Source organism: Diceros bicornis, chromosome 3 (assembly GCF_020826845.1).
Source record: "Diceros bicornis minor isolate mBicDic1 chromosome 3, mDicBic1.mat.cur, whole genome shotgun sequence".
NCBI lineage: Eukaryota > Metazoa > Chordata > Mammalia > Perissodactyla > Rhinocerotidae > Diceros > Diceros bicornis.
In genome coordinates, this window is record NC_080742.1 from 75591943 (window position 1) to 75609016 (window position 17074).

The following is a 17074-nucleotide window of genomic DNA, read 5'->3' on the forward strand; positions in this document are numbered from 1 at the left end:
ATCAGTGTAATAGCCCTTTTCAAGGAGAAGAGATAAAAGCAGTTATACAATCCATTAATGAATCATATTTATTAGATTCTCAGGAGGGATTTCTATTTAAAAATCAATACTTTCTTTCCAATGTGCACAATTATCTAGAAATTAGGTACATTGTGCATGGAAGGTTTTGTCATAGGGAGTTTTGCCATAATGTAGCAGTTAAGTGCATTACTTTGGGATCAGACTAACCCGCATTCTAATCCTGTCACTTACTTGCTGTAAAATCTTAGGTAATTATCTATTTACACCCACATAAGAAAGATAGTAATTCGTCTAGGTGTTTTGGAGGTTAAATAAGTTACACCAAGTGCTTATCTAGCAGCAGGCACATAATAAGTGCTAAATAAATGACATCAACATCATCTTCACCACCATTATCGTTATCACTGACCTTGTGAATTGGCTGTTATTATCACTAGGTTAAGCTCAAGAAAATTAAGACTCTGTGAAGTTAATTAACCGGTCCAATTTCATACAGATGTAAGGAGACAACACTGGAGTTGCCAAATTCTTCTACACACTTGTAGAGCCAGATTATTAGTTTGTAGTTTGAATACACATCTAAAACTGTCAGTAATACTTTTTTGAGTATATATGCAAATTCAAATATATGCAAGTGAGTGCAATAAGTACCATTTTCTGAGAAAAAAAAATCTGTGCCCAGGTTATCCCAAACCTTGGTTGGAAATACCTATAATTTTTATTTATCATCCTAAGTCAAGGTTGAAATATTAAATCTCAAGTCTCAGCAATCAGCTTCCTTACTTAAAAGCTTACCATGTAAATAACTAGATATCTAGAAAAAGAAAACAAAGACATCCAATGATGGACATCTACTCCAAATTAAACCTTGTGCAAGTGTCTAAATGTACCAATGCACCTTTTGTGGTGTGTGTCATAGTCATTCATGTTTTTTCCATTCAATAAATATATATTCGATGTCTACTAAGAGCAGGGAAGTCTATAAGGCCCTGGGCATGCAAGAGTCTATCCTTACCTTGGAGGGACTCATTTTCCAAAGTGGGAGGGCAATATTGAACCGAAAATCACAAGAGACTCAATAGCTCTACGATAGAGGTAAGCAGTGTGCTCAACTTCCTCCCTGAAGTAAATGTCTAAAGAGGTGCTACAAGTGCATTTGAACAAAAAGGCTGTTATGCGTGAAGACATGGAGATGAGAAACAAAATAGTGTTTTCAGAGAAGGGTAAAAAATCAAATGGTTGAGAGTGAGCTAGACAGTGGGTATATGGAAGAACAGTGAAAATCGATATCAAGGATGTTCTTAAATCCCACATCAGGTAGGCTTCATGTTTAAGGCCACAGAGTGTAAAAAAAAAAAAAAAAAAAAAAATCAAGGATGAGAGTGACACGTTTAGATTTACATTTCAAAAAATCACCATGACTACAGCCTACAGGATGGTAAGCTGAATATATCTTTCCAGTCCTGCATGCAACCCTTTATTCATTCATTTATATGTGTATTATTCAAATATAATGTTTTGCTCACCTACTACATGTCGAGAATGTAATGCATGGTAGAGTCACAGTGAAGAACAAAACAAGCATTCATTCTCTGTCTCCCCCCCTCCTCTTTGTGTCCCTCTTTCCCTCTCTCTCACAAAGCTTGTTGAGAAGTGTTAGAGACTGATAGTAAACAAAGATGGATAATAAACAAAATAATCTAGTAGATGAATATAGTAAACCACATAAGAAATGATGACTGTAATAAATCTCTCATAGTAGGATTGGAGAGGCGTGAATAGATTGGAGAAGTATTTAGGAGGTAGAATTTATGGGACACAGAGACAGATTGAAAGTAAGAGGCAGAAGAGAGAAAAGTTTAGAAGGACTCTAAGCTCTCAATTCTGATATTTTGATGAAGCCAAGCCACTGGCCTATTTTATTCCTTTACTGAATTGACTAAGTCAAATTGTTTGGTACAACTTAAGGCACCCATTCTGAGTTTCAGGTATTTATTCACAGGTAGCCCTTCACTCATTTGGCAGGATTAGAATCATTAACTCATTCTATCTACCAATGCTTACACAGGTATATTTAGAGAGGAAATGGGTGCATTTGAGTTTCTTATACTAATTCTCGTTGGCTCACACTCACCTAAGATACAATGGACCAAGCACGCCGTGAGTCAGTCTGAGACCACAGCCACCCCTGGCCCAAGGTGAGACAATCACACTATTACGTCAGAATCAAGTCTATTGAGGTGGGGAGAGAAAGCGGTGAAAATGGGAATTATAAAGCACGTAAGAACACCAAGTAGGTGAAGGAAGCAGCCATAGTGAATGCCCAGAGCGTGGTCTGCCCACAGCTGTGCATGCAAGTGTGGGTTCATATAGAAGAGATTTCTTCTTAAATGGACACAGCTTGAAAGCCAAGAATCTTCAAATCAGCCCACATGCTCATATATGTTAGTAAATATTTAAGATACAAATGGCAGACTCTTAAATGTGATGCCCTTGTGCAGTGTACACACACTCTTTAGCTGCAGTCCTCGAACCAGAAAAAACTCCCGACTTTTTAATTTTCTTTATATCTTGGACTGCAAATTGTTTTCTAAGAAAAATTTTTCTTAGACCAAAAAAAAAAGTCTTTGACGAACTCAAATTTTGGACAAATTCTTTATCCTTTTAGTAACTCTGTGGCTTTCACATTAGCCACTTATTCCAAAGGGGAAGACTCAGAGATGTACTATTTTGGAGCTCTCTTTTCCATTCCTGTATACTTCTGTCCTCTCCCCCAAACTACCTTAGGTAAAATCCACGCAGTTCACCATTCTGGTATTTGTGTAGGGATGGAAGAGAGAAAGGAGGAGTGAAAAGGTGTTTGAGTTCCTGTTTGGGGTCATTAATTCCACTGTGAATGGTACACACTGCTCTAAAACCTGTTATCTGTTTATCATAGTCTTTCCTCTTGCTTCCTTCCCCCATTCCATCCTCAATCACTCCTGTCTTCCACAAAGCCCTGTGTAGCAAACTACCATTAGGAAGCGAAGGGGGACACCACTACATCAGTCCCCCACATACTGTGGGATTCATTCACTCAACCCTCCTCTCCAAGGAAGATCAAATAGCCATGTGCCTCTCAATTCTTTGGCAAGTTGACATTCAAGAGGACAAGTTGCTATAGCAGTATCAGGATAACATGTTTTGAGTATAGCCACAATTTTTGAATGATCTGAAAAGTTCCTTGAAAAGAAAAAAAAATTGTGGCAGAAATGTCTAAGAATAAGATAGGACAATATCCAATATTTGAACTTGCAAAATAGAGGAATCTTTCCCGAGAAATGAATTGACTTTATAGCCTAAATGAGGGGTAGAAATATACAGAGATCATAAATGCAAATATAAATAGGAAATGTAACTTTTATAGATGCATTCTAGCTCTGATAATTGATACCCTTAAGGTAAGTAGCAATGAATATGAAAACTAATTTTCTAAATAGAATTTTAGAAGTAACTCATCTACACTTACCATAAAAATGCTTTCTTTATTCAGGTTCAATGCATCACTTTTACACTCTTATAACCTGTTAAATATGCGGTCAAAGGTAGCCAAATTCCATAAAGTAAGGTTACCTAATAAAGTGAGAACACCAGACAGAGCCTACAAGAGTTATTATTTCCATAAGGCATTCCCTGCTCTATTCCAGACCTCAATAACATTGCAGGCAAGCCTGGGTCGCTTTGGGTCAGAGTAATTAAGTTAATTAACAAAAGCTAACGCAGCCTTTCAAATATGTAAAAAATTGTATCAACTCGCAGAACATTTTTCTTCACTCTGGAAGCAGACAGAAAGCACGTAAATAAAACGGTTATTGCATAGCTGCTAGGCGAATGCCTCTTCACTTACCATGTACTTAGTACCACTCTTTAAAGTCAACACGACCCCAAATAAGGCTTGGATACTTCTGATTTTCTTCAAAGCAAATCTAAGAATAGTTGTCTAAAAAGATTCCTGAATCACTTTAATTCATAACTTCTATTAGGAGCTCCTGTAATTTCATATGGGTATCTGTTCTCAAGGGGTGTACTTTATTAAAAGCACTATGCATTATGATTATGTAAAGGAGTATAATAATTCAGATTCATTCCGTAAGCATTTCTTTCACACATACCAATAAATATTTTCCACCACCAAAGAGTGTATAAACAAAAAGAAAGGCAGTCACTAATGAAAGTTAATAACATAAAATAGAAATTAAAGAAATGTCATAAGACACATGTTTAAATGGTCACATAGGAAATAATTTCAGAGAAGGAGAGATTAAAGCAGAAGAGAGCAATCAAAAAAGCTTAAATCAACAAATAAATACTAAACTTTAACCTCAGTGAGTGTCAGGGATTATGCCAGATAACGTTGATTGTAGAAAAATATACCAATAGCTTAATTTTGTACAGGATGTAATCAATGTCAATGAACAAGAAAATACAACTAATGTGTGATAAATGCCCAATGAGTACAAGGGAAATAATTTCTACAATAATTTAGAAGAAGCAAGTCACCTGTTCTGATGATGGAAGTTTTTATGTAGGAGATAAGGTTTGGATCAAGCTTTGAATAATAGTTATAATTTGATAGAAATAGGCCATTTTAGTTAGAGGGACTGTTTTCAGCAAAAGTCTGTTTAATTTGAATTAAAGGCTCCTAAATGTGGCATTTGCCTTGGAGATGACATTAGAGTCCAGGGCCTAGGATTGGTTCTGCATGCTCAGAAATTTGGTTTTGTTAGCATTCCACGAGTGCGTCATTTGGTGAGGATGAGACTCCCATTAATCAAGTTCATAGTGCCTGAAGTATAAATGAGAATATCACTTTATTAACTTACAACACAAGCAGAGGTCCTTGGGAAGCCAACTTATAATAGGAAGTTTGCCTGGTGAGCAAGAAAGCAGAGCAAGAATATAAGAGGTTTTTGTTGTGAATATTCGACATTGGGTTATGTTAATCATTTACCTCTATCTCTAGAAAAATAAATTTCTGACAAAGTTAACTGAATCCTTGAGTCTGCAGTTCAGTCATACGGAAAGGTTGCTTGTGCCATCACATGGATGGCTTATGTTAATGTTTGTCTCACTCAGACCTGTTTATCTAGGCCTCGACAACAGGTCTGCTCAACTGCCTCCTGAAACACATTCTTAACTGGGGAGAAAACGTGTCTAATTTTATCCTAAATTTGATATTACTAGGAAATCCAGGTAGAACTGTAAAATATTACAGTTATGACAGAATTAAATACAGAATATTTAATTCACCACTATATAGTCAGTAGTCTTTATCAAAAAGTAATATATGGCCATTATAAAAAATTTCAGGAAATATTAAAGTGTTCAAAAAAAAAAATGAAAATCTCCTTTACTCTACCCACTGCTGCCTTAATTCCTCTCCGCAGCTGTAACTATTGTTAGCAGTTTGGAGTGCATTTCTTCAGCACTTCTTTGCATGCATATGCAAATAAAAAAGCACGAGCAGATGCTATTTTTAGTGTAATCACACTACATATACTGATCTCCAACTTGCTTCTTTCACTTAAAAATATAATGATGCATATTTTCCTACGGCAAAACTCATAGCTATAATTCACTCTTCATTAACGGCTCCATAATATTGTATTGTGACCTGTAACTGTAACTTATGCATCCAATCCAGTATCATTCCTATTGCAATGAAAATCCTTGTACATTTAATGGGCACTTGTGTTTGTCACTCCCTATCAAAATGAAAATCCTTGTCCATTTAATGAGCAATTGTTTGAGTAAATCTCATCACAGACTAAACTCCAAGTGACATATATATTTTAAAAATTTGCAAAGCTTCCCCACAAACATTGGTAAGAAGCATCTGTACACTTCTGGCAAAGGAGGATGGCAGTACTGATTTTCCCATGTTTTAAATAACACGGGATTTTATAAATGTTTACAATATTTGCCAGTCTGGTCAGTGAAAAGGCAGCTAAGTTTTGTTTTAATTGGCTTATTTTAATTAGTGAGATGAGCTTTTATATATATTGTTAGTCATTTATATAATGTATGTGTATGTGAGAGAGAGAGAGATACCAGATTTTTTGCCCATTTTATGTCGTTCATTGACGTTTCAAATAAATGTTTTTTAAATTAATATTTATTCGTAGATTAAGGAAATTGTCTGCCGTATGTATTGTAAACATTTTTCATAGTTTAGTTTGTTTTTTAAATTTTGTTGACAGTGAGTCATTCAGAATTTTTGTACTGTTTAGAATTTATTTTAAGAAAGGTAAGAATCCAGTTCTTTTTCCTCAAAACATAGCTAGTTATTCTAACCCAATTTATTGAGTAATCTATTTTTTCATCACTGATTTTTGAAAACCTATATTTATCGTGTACTAAATATCCCATATAAATGGTTCTATTTTTGCACTCTATTCTGTTCCATTGATTTGTCAACCCCTAAGCCATTATTGCGTGGTTTTAATTAGTACAGCATAGTATATACTTAACAGGCTACCGTTAAAAAAAAATCTTCTTTGAATTTTCTTCTTATTGTTAAACATTTATTTGTACACATACATTTTAGAAAGTTGTTTTTAAGATTGAAATCAAAAAGTAGAATGATGAGGAGGATGGGAAGGAGGATGGGGAATTATGATGGTAGTTGATTTAGACATATTCAATTTATACTTACATTTACAATGAATCGATGTGGCTGTTGCTATGCAAGCACAAGGTATCACTCTCTAGCTATTTTTTTTTTCAGTTTCCCCAGGAATCCAATCCCACCCCTTTGTATCTAAATGGAGGCTGCATGATATGGACGTAGAAGGAATATGATCTCTGTCCAGATGCCCTAGGAATGTACCCTCCTGACTACCTGTCTTCTCCCTTTTTCCTCTCACACATCCCTGGCAAATCATCTTAGAAAAATAATGGTTGGGGATTAAGTGGGCCATTGGCAAGTTGTAAAGGTCATGTCATGGAGGAACATGGACAAAGGTCTTACCTGGTCTCATTGGCATCTCTGGGGATGGAGCTAATACTTATGGGGTTCCTATAGTGTGCCAGATATTGAACACACAATGTAATTTCTTTTCTTATTTTTAAAGGCTTATTCAATTTATTTAAACTAGGGAAAAAAAAAGCCAGTTCACTCATTTCTCCCACCTCCCCACTCCCCACCTCTGGCAACTACCAATCTGTTCTCTTAGCTATAAATTTTTTTAAATTTGTTTTTAAATTCCACATATAAGAGCCATCATACGGTATTTGTGTTTCTCTATCTCACTTATTTCACTTAGCATAATGCCCTCGAGTTCCATCCGTGTTGTTGCAAATGGCAAGATTTTATTCTTTCTTATGGCTTAATAATATTTCATTGTGTGTGTGTGTATATATATACCACAATTTCTTTATGTATTCATCCATCGATGGACATTTAGGTTGTTTCCATATCTTGGCTATTGTAAATAATGTTGCAATGAACATAGGGGTGCATGTTTAAAAACTTTCCAGTTATTAAAGTTTTCTTTCCTCTCTCAAAAACAATTTATATTTACATATATCCTGCAAATTTATTGTTGGGTTTCTTTCTAGGTATTTTGTGCTTTATCATCATTTTAAAAGGCATCTTTTCTATATAGTAAAGCTACTTTTTAGTTAATGTTTAATTTGGCCTGGTCACAGTACTGATTGCTTTTAGTTAATGGTCATCATTAACTCTACTCTTTCCCCTTATCTCCCAAATCCATGCATTTGCCAGTGCTCTTGTTAGTACCTCCTAAATATCAATGATGTTCAGATCTATTCTTTCCACTCTGTTGCTATAAACCATGCCCAAATTCAAACTTGTTATCGTGTATTCCCTGGACCATGTCACGCTCAAATTCATCCTTTACTAAGATGTGAATCTGTATATTTCACTTTCAGACTTAAAATTCTTCAGTGGTTTCCTGTAACATACATAAAAGGAAAAAAATCCAGGTTTGTTAAACTTACACCAGCGTCTCTCAGTCCTCATCATTGCCTCTCCCTGATTCACGTTTTTTACCCCATAAACACCCAACCAGGCTCCCTAATGCTTCTGTCTCTACGCTTGGAACTTCCCCTCATCTCTTGCTAATGTACACCCTCAATCATCTCCCCCTTCACTTGAATAGTTCTAACGACTCCCTCTAGAGTGAGCATGATATCTTCCAGAGTTGCTCCAGCCCCAGATGGAATTATATACACTCCTCAGTGCTCCCATAATACATTGTGTACAAATCTATTTCATATGACACTCTGCATTTGTTTAAACAGTTGTCAGCCAAATATATGGAATCTTTGAACACAGATTCTGTTTCTCATTTATCTTAGAATTCTTTGTGTACGAATTTGTTTAAGCAAACAGATGAATGAATGTAAAGATTAAATGTTATTGAAGGCCTATTATGTGTCAGGCACTCAATTCTGGGTGCTGCATATACAACAGTGAACAAAACACACAAAAAGACCTGCCTTCATTGATGTTACATTCTAGTGGGTAAAGAGAGTTGATCAAAAAATAATTCAATAAATATTAGTATATCAGGGATTTGTAAACCTGGAAAAAAATGGAAAATATAGCATGTCATAGACAGAAAGTTTCAATTTTATGATGACAGAATTCTCTCAAAACTGATCAGTAGATTCATTTCAACTTTAAAAAAACCAACAGTTTTGTTTTCAGAATTGAGAAACTGATTCTCTATATTTCGTAAAAATAAAACTGAATAAAAACTTCAGAGGCCGGCCCGGTGGTGTAGCGGTTAAGTTTGCATGTTCTGCTTGGGCGGCCCAGGATTCGCCAGTTTGGATCCTGGGTGCAGACCTACTCACCGCTCATCAGGCCATGCTGAGGCGGCATCCCACATAGAAGAGCTACAGCTCCACAACTATAGTACACAACTATGTACTGGTGCTTTGGGGAGAAATAACAGAAAAAGAGGAAGATTGCAACAGATGTTAGTGCAGGGCCAATCTTCCTCAAATAAAAAAAAATTTTCAAAAGGTGGTAGAATAAATGGATTATAGAGCCCAGTGGAATTGAAAAATTGTTTTAGTAAAGGTAGTAGAGGGAATGATCTGGAAAAGGAGGATATGGTAGTCAGAGAATGGGGTAATTACAGATACTGGTAATGACAAATTTTAGAATATGTCCACAGACTTGGAAATCTCAGGAAGAGTCAAGAACAAGATTATTAGAAGTCAAATATCTGAGAGTCTATGTTATTGGGAAAATCACCTACATTGGTATTGAAATCACCAAAAATCATGACAGGAGCAATTTTGGAGAAAATAAAAGAGAACCAGGAGGTAAAATCTTTAAAGGACAAGGAAGAAAAATCTGAGGTTATGTGAAAAAGTGTTCCTCAAAATGTGATCCACAGCTTTTTGTTACTCATCCACGGTGAGGTAAGAGTAGAAATTGAGAATAGCCATTTCCACACTTCCATAGCATTTGACAGGTTTTGTGTGTGTGTGTGTGTGTGTGTGAGGAAGATCAGCCCTGAGCTAACAACATCCATGCCAATCCTCCTCTTTTTTTTTTTTTTTTGCTGAGGAAGACCAGCCCTGAGCTAACATCTATTAACAATCCTTCTCCTTTTTTTCCCTTTTTTCTCCCCAAAGCCCCAGTAGATAGTTGTATGTCATAGTTGCACATCCTTCTTAGTTGCTGTATGTGGGACGCCACCTCAGCATGGCCAGACAAGTGGTGGGTCGGTGGGCATCTAGATCCGAACCTGGGCCGCCGGTAGCACAGCGCGTGCACTTAACCGCTAAGCCATGGGGCCGGCCCCTTGACAGGTTTGTTTTTAAAATCCATGGAATCTAATAATAATAACAAATTGAACTTATATTTTATGCCCATTTTATTTCATTGTCTGTAATTTATTTTTTATTGTATTTATTGATCAAAAATAGATTGGGAAGAAAAAGCCAAGACTAGTCCTTGCTCACAGATAGTTTGATAAGCAGTAGTATAGTTGACTGCAACAAGAGGGAGTTCTGGATGACAGGAGAAATCTAGTGGTCTATGTGAAGAACAGAGAATGGCCCAATGTGGCAGTGAAGTAGGATGACCAACTCATTCTGGTTTGCCTGGAACTTTCCCAGTTTTAGCGCTGAAAACCCCATGTCCCAGGAAATTCCTCGGTCCCAGGCAAACAGTGACGGGAACAAAGAGGACATCTACAACACCTCCCTGCTCAGTGGCACCAATGATGAGGGAGAAAGCATAACCTCCTCTCTTCAATCTTCTAAAGGTAGTATGGAGGCCAGTGGTGGAGACAGACTCACCTGGAGACCCAGGAACTATGTGACTCTTTTTTTAATCCCGGAGCACAAGGACTTTGTTACTGAGTCATAGAAATAGCTAGGCTTACAGTAGGGGAATGGCTTCTCCCACAACCTCTGGAGCATTGAGCTTCCTCCCCACTATTGCCAAAGGGCAGGGGGAGGCCGGGGAGGCACGGTCTCACCTGGAGCATGAGCAACATGTTTTTCTCTCCTAAAGCTGGCACAGATCAAGCACAGTAGTTAGCAATTCAAATTTCTATGATATTCCTGACCAGAAAATAGTTGAATAGATTAAACAATTAATGTTGGTAGACTATTTTAGGTCAGCCCTTTTAGAATGTTGAACTTGATTGCAGCTACTTCTCATTCAAGGTCTAACGTCTCACTTTAGCAATTTTCGAATCTTTAGGTCAGCTTGATAGAGGTTAACACCACCCAAATTTGTCCAAAGAGATTTGTAACAGAAAGCCATTTAAATAATTTAAAACAAGGACTGGATTTATGCACCATCTGGTTAATACATCTTCTTACCAGCTGGGAAATTGACCTGAGAAGGTGAATTAAAATAAGGAAAGTTTGCTTGATGAATTTGGGGTCAGAAGACAGGTAGTTGAGTGGCGTTAAGCAGCCATTCATCAAGCAGTGGAGTTTTGGCGAGACATTGTCTGTTCTAACTAGACGTAACTATCCAATGGAGAGAATATATCTGGTGACTTGTGATGACACATTCCCCTCTGGATGGTGCTAAAGAGACAATGACAAATCTTACTTTCTAGCTTTTATTTTTCTAGACTCCATGGGGACTATCCACTTTCAGTTTGTATTTGTTATTACAGCATTATCCATTCCACATTTCAACCTACAATTTCCAAGTTAGTAGATTATTTTTCATCGGTTACATTTTAGGACGGCTACTCCATGATGACAGATAGAAATCCATCTTCATCTTACCTCTAAATTGTCTTAAAATGGCACCATGGTATCAGCTGCCTCTGAGAAGATTTTCAAGAGACAAAATTGAACCTCATGGATTCGCAGCTAATTCCACACACGCGGTACACAAGCAGTCTTATAAATTCCTGTCATAGAGAGTAGCACTGTCTGCTTTGTCTCTAAATTGAATGTCCTATCTTAATACCAATGTAATTACCTTTCTATAAATACTAAATCCCCATATATGCAATTCCCACCCCCATATCATCTTGTTAAGTTGAAAGTAAAGCTGTAACATTCCATCCCATGTGGCACCATATAGTACTTTATGGGTGATATGTTAACAGTGTTCCTCAAACTTTAATTTGTATGTGAATTATCTAGGGGTCTTATGGAGATTCATAAGATCTGTTATAATGCAGTTTCAGTGGGCCTGGGGTGAGCACTAAGATTCCACATTTATAACAAACATCAGTGATGCTAATCTGGAGACCACATTGAGTAGCAGGTGTTCAGGGACTTTGTAACTAGCAGCATCTCTGAGTAATGCTTTCTACAGGTTTCATGGTAGTAATTGCTTCCACCAGAGAACTTCTACTCTTGATGGTTCTCAGCAGCTTGTTCTCTCTGCAGCAGACCCTACCGTGGGCTTTTTCAGTCAGGTTCTTGATGTCTCTTGCCTCTTTGAAAATTTCCCTTGAGTAGATGGATGGCTCAGGGTAGCATAGTTGTTAACAGGCTGGGCACTGCCGTTTAAATGTGAAGTGACCTTTGGCAATTTTATTAATTTGTACATAATAATAATATCATATAACTCCCAGGAGTGTTATCAGGATCAATGAGATGATGCATATAAAATTCCAAGTATGTAGCACTGAATACAGATAAAGTTTTTGTTATTGATATTGTTATTATCTGATTTTGTATTATCTCATGGCTGGCATATCATATCTGCCCCTCATTACTTTTATGAATTCTGAGGCATCTTGTCCAATTTACCTTAGCTTAGGGTGAGGTTTCAGTCCCTCATGAGGCTATACAAAAGGCTTATAGTGAGTTTAAGAAATTCCATAATTTTCCAAGGGATTGCTAATATACTCTGAGTTACTTAAGAAAAATACAATTCTTTGCTCAGGGAAGAACCCATCATTCAAAGTACACGTTTAGCAGCTGCTAGGTGGTAGCTGGATGTTAAGTGGGAGAGGTAAGTTAGCATGAGATAATTCTATTTTTTAGAATGTTCCCCTAGGATTAGGTTTATTTTTTTCCCGTATTTAGCAACTAAAAAAGAGCTTCAGGAAGGGCTTAATTAATCCTTGAATCATGTCAATTTTACCCTCCACTGGATAGACACTAAGAATTTGTATTTAATAAAACTCTTTTTCTCTTATATCGCCTGCTGATTTCTGCAGGAGACTTACCTAACCCAGTAATTTGTATTCCTGTTTTAAAATTATGTATAACCAACATCTAGGTGACACCTATTAATAGACATCTCCAGGTGCAGTAACAAAGAACTGTCTTTCTGTTTAGCCACAATGCACTTTTGCTCTCACCACGGGCAACTTGAAGTTCACAGATATGCTTATCTGTGTTCTTCCTGAAGAGCTTCCGCTTTATCTTAGGAGAGGAATATCATATGGGACCCACAACATTTAGACAGCATAGTATTTTTGTCTTTTAAAATTTCATTGCTTTCAGTCACATCTGTCCCTGGTGAGTACAGTGGTAATTTTCCAAGCAATAAATTATCAGAAACTCTGAGATATCCCACACCATCTAAATTAATAACCTACATAGTTCTTTTCTTTCTAAGATGAATGAAAGAAATGAGTACTATTAAATAAGAGACTTTAGAATTTAGGCTGGGAGAGGTAAAACTGGCTTGATTCATAGAGTAACTAAGGCAGTCCCCAAGCAAGTAGCTTAACTGTCATAAGTTCTCTCTCAGATTTTCTGGGCAACTGATGAAATACAGAGAGCTGTCAACTCAATCACAGGTAAGCAGTCCAGCAAATCACTCACATGTAAGATAAAGTGTGTTTTATTCTGTCCTCACCTCCCAGCCAGATTTATACTTAAATCAGTCCAGCAAATGAACCCATGGAGAAGAATTTTACACAGGTGGGACTGTGGGGTGATAGCCAAGAGGCAGGGCCTCGCCTACTCTTGATATGCAAATGTGAACCCTTCGTTTGAATCTTTCCAAGACTCCAGCATTGCATCTTGTGTGGATGGCTGGGAAGCCTGGAGGCTAACGCTGGTCCAAAACTGCTGTTAACGTATTTTTTTCAATTCTGTTTCCTTCAGCTCTGGCCAACTGACCTTCTCAAAGCTACTTAGAACACTTTATTTACTAAGGAAATTTTGGAATCATTTTAGAACAACGTGCAACAATAAGTACCACATTTATCACAATTAGATACACAACATAAAAAAGAGAGTGTTTTTTGAGACAAAATTATCTTAACTGAAACAGCCATTCATTGTAGAGTTTCCAACAATATAACTGACTGCACTTTTTTTTCACAGAAATATTACTGGGTTTTAGGATGTTTTGACCACGCTTTCTTTTTAAGTCTGCTATAAATAGCGGTATTCTCTCCCAGAGAGATATGATCCTAGCATCACTGAAAAAATGTCAGTCACGCCCACGACTGTGTAGGTACACACATAGACTAGTTGACTTTTTGACGGATTTGTCTAGTGTAAGGATTCAAAATGATCCAGCTGGTGCAATTGTCAACATGGCCTATGTATCAAATGTTGGCAGGCTCAGTTGAAAATGAGTGTACTTTCTTAGTATCCCTAACAGCTATCTTAATAAAGCTGCCAACATTGCCAAATATAGCTTGCTGGTGTCTGAGAAGTTGAAGTCATATAAGGACTTATTTTACACATCTATAAGCAATTAGAGAAATGCCACATGATCTATTAATTGAATTTGCTCTTTTCTGACTTAATATTTGATAAATAAGTTGTAAGCATTTCCAATGCTTGCTCTACCCTCAATAAACCAAAATTATGAGAAAGAAGTTTGTCAGATCCCTGTAAGGGGTGACTGTGTGTGTGTATGTGTGTGTGTGTGTGTGCTTAACACTCTGGAATTAAAGTTTTTCTTTCCTGAGTTCCTCCTATGTGAATTACATGAATCACACGTTTTCCTTTCTGCAAAGTATACATACATACACACACACACACACGCACACAAATATTTGCCTCAGATGAGAATGTTTTGTTTGATAGAGCAGTTTCTCTCAAATCTGATAACACAGTTGCACTTGTTAAGCAATTTTTACCACTTCAATTTGCACTTGCTCATATATTGTGTTTGACGTTTTCTCTAATTATTTCAAATATCTGTTTTTCTTATTGACAACAAGATTAAAAGTCAATGGTAACGACTGTCTTCCACATTCTTTTGTATTCCCAAAGCATTTAAAAATGTATTGACCACAGAGGAATTATGAGCTCAATAAATGCAAATGTATTTATCAAATGATCCTATGTGTCATGTATGGGCATATGCTTCACCAAAGGTAACTACTTTTAATGGTATTTTACATATTCTTTCAGAATACACACACACATAGGGGCCGGCCCCATGGCATAGTGGTTAACTGTGCGCGCTCCTCTGCTGGCGGCCTGGGTTCGGATCCTGGGCACGCACCAACGCACCACTTGTCAGGCCATGCTGTGGCGGCGTCCCACTTAAAGTGGAGGAAGATGGGCACGGATGTTAGCTCAGGGCCAGTCTTCCTCAGTAAAAAGAGGATTGGCATGGATGTTAGCTCAGGGCTGAACTTCCTCACACACAAAAAAAGAATACACGCATACACACACATATACTTGTAAAAAATTATCAAACAAGACCATTTAATATACAGTTATGTTTCTTGATTTAAATAAACAGATAGTCTTCCTGTGTAACTACATACATATCACCTTCATTTTATTTAATGGCTGCAGAGTATTATATTGTATCAATGTGCTATAACTTATTTAACCAGTTCCCTGTCAATAGTCATTATTTTTGCAGGTATTTTTGCTATTACGAACAAAGCTATAATGAAATCCTTGAACACATATCATGGCATAATTTTGCAAATGTATTTGTAGAGATAATTCCTATCCATAGACTTGTGTGGCCATTTTTCAATTTGATGTGTGTCGACTATTTTCCCTCCACAACACTGTACTAATTTCAGTGTTCATGGTGTGACTGTACACCCCACAGTGTCCATTCTGTTATTAACTGTATCTCAGCTGATCAATTAAAATTGTTAGGAAATTCCTTTCAAGATACTTTTGGACTGTTCAAATCAGGATTTGATAGAGAACCCCACAGCGTAAGGTTTTGTAACTCTGGGCCCAGGATCCCTGGAAACTGTGTGTTTATGTGGGCACCTTCATTTTTCCCTAGGGAAAAAGTCCATAGTTTTTATCAGATTTTCAAAGTAGTTTATGACTCATTCCCACCTATACTTGCAGAAGTCTACCTATTTCCAGAAAAAGTTTAAGAAATGCAATCATTTATTTTTACTAGTTTAGTCTAATTGTGAAAGTAATTAATTTTTATTTTTTCTAAATTCTTGATTTTTTTAGGAAAAAAGCATGCCCCAAATAAAACAATGTGGCATCACTTTGATCATTATTTAAGGCTTCTCTAAATCTTCGAAAATGCCTTACTGAATCCAAGAATACCTGAAGCAGGATTGAGTCACCAGCATTCTTCCCTCTCTTCCTCTATCTCTACACAGTCTCTCTTCACAACCACCCATTTCATCCCTGCAGCCTTTGTAGGCAATGCTGCTTTTGCTGTTTCCACCTACTCACTTGTTTTCATCAATGGTTGTGTAAGTGTGTAAAGTGGACAGTCATCTCTGTGATATGACTTCAGGGTAACCCTGAATTAGTCAGGTTAGGTGACCTTATGCTGCAATAACAATAACGCTAAAGTCTCAGTTGCTAGAAAACACAAATTCATTCAGGCTGCTTGAGTTTCATGGCTCTTCTGTCCTAACATATGCCTTGTGATCTCTGTGGCAGGACAACAGACAGCATGGAGAATCAAACGCTAGCTCTTTAGTTAGAGCCTATTGGTTAGAACTCATCATATGTCCCTGCCTAACTGTAAAGGCATTGGGAAATTCAAGAAGCAAATGGAATATTTGAGAATAATTACTGCCTCTGCCACAAACATCCATCTAAGAATGTTTTAGTTACAATTATCTAACAGTTTTGATTGGCATGTGTCAGATGCTGCTTTAAGAGACTTGCATGTATTATCTCATTTAATCCTCATGGAAATTTTATCATAAGTTTGAACATTGAGTCACAGAGAGGTTACATAACTTGCTCGATGCCATCTAGAGAGTAAGTGGAAGATATAAGAATCAAAACCCAGCTATGTGCCTCCAGAGCTCTTGATTTGACCCACTGTCCACACCGCCTTTTTCATCTTTTTGTGTGTCCCACAAATACTTACCAAGAACCTGTGGAGTATATGATACTGCAGTATGTGCTAATGATAGACCTGATCCTGGTCCTGGGTAGCTTATAGCCTGATGAGGGACACAGGTCAATGGGGGTGGGAAAGTATTCAAAGTTAAGAGACGGGCATATGCCAAGGTAAAGAGATGTGAGAGTGTGTGGTGGGTTAGGAGAGACCGGAGTGTAAAGTATAAGGGGAGGAGTGACAAGATGAATGACTGGAAAGATAGGCAGGAGCCGGAACTATGAGAGCTGTTGATGCCTGGAATTAGCCACTTGATATAAATTATGAAATAGTAATCAT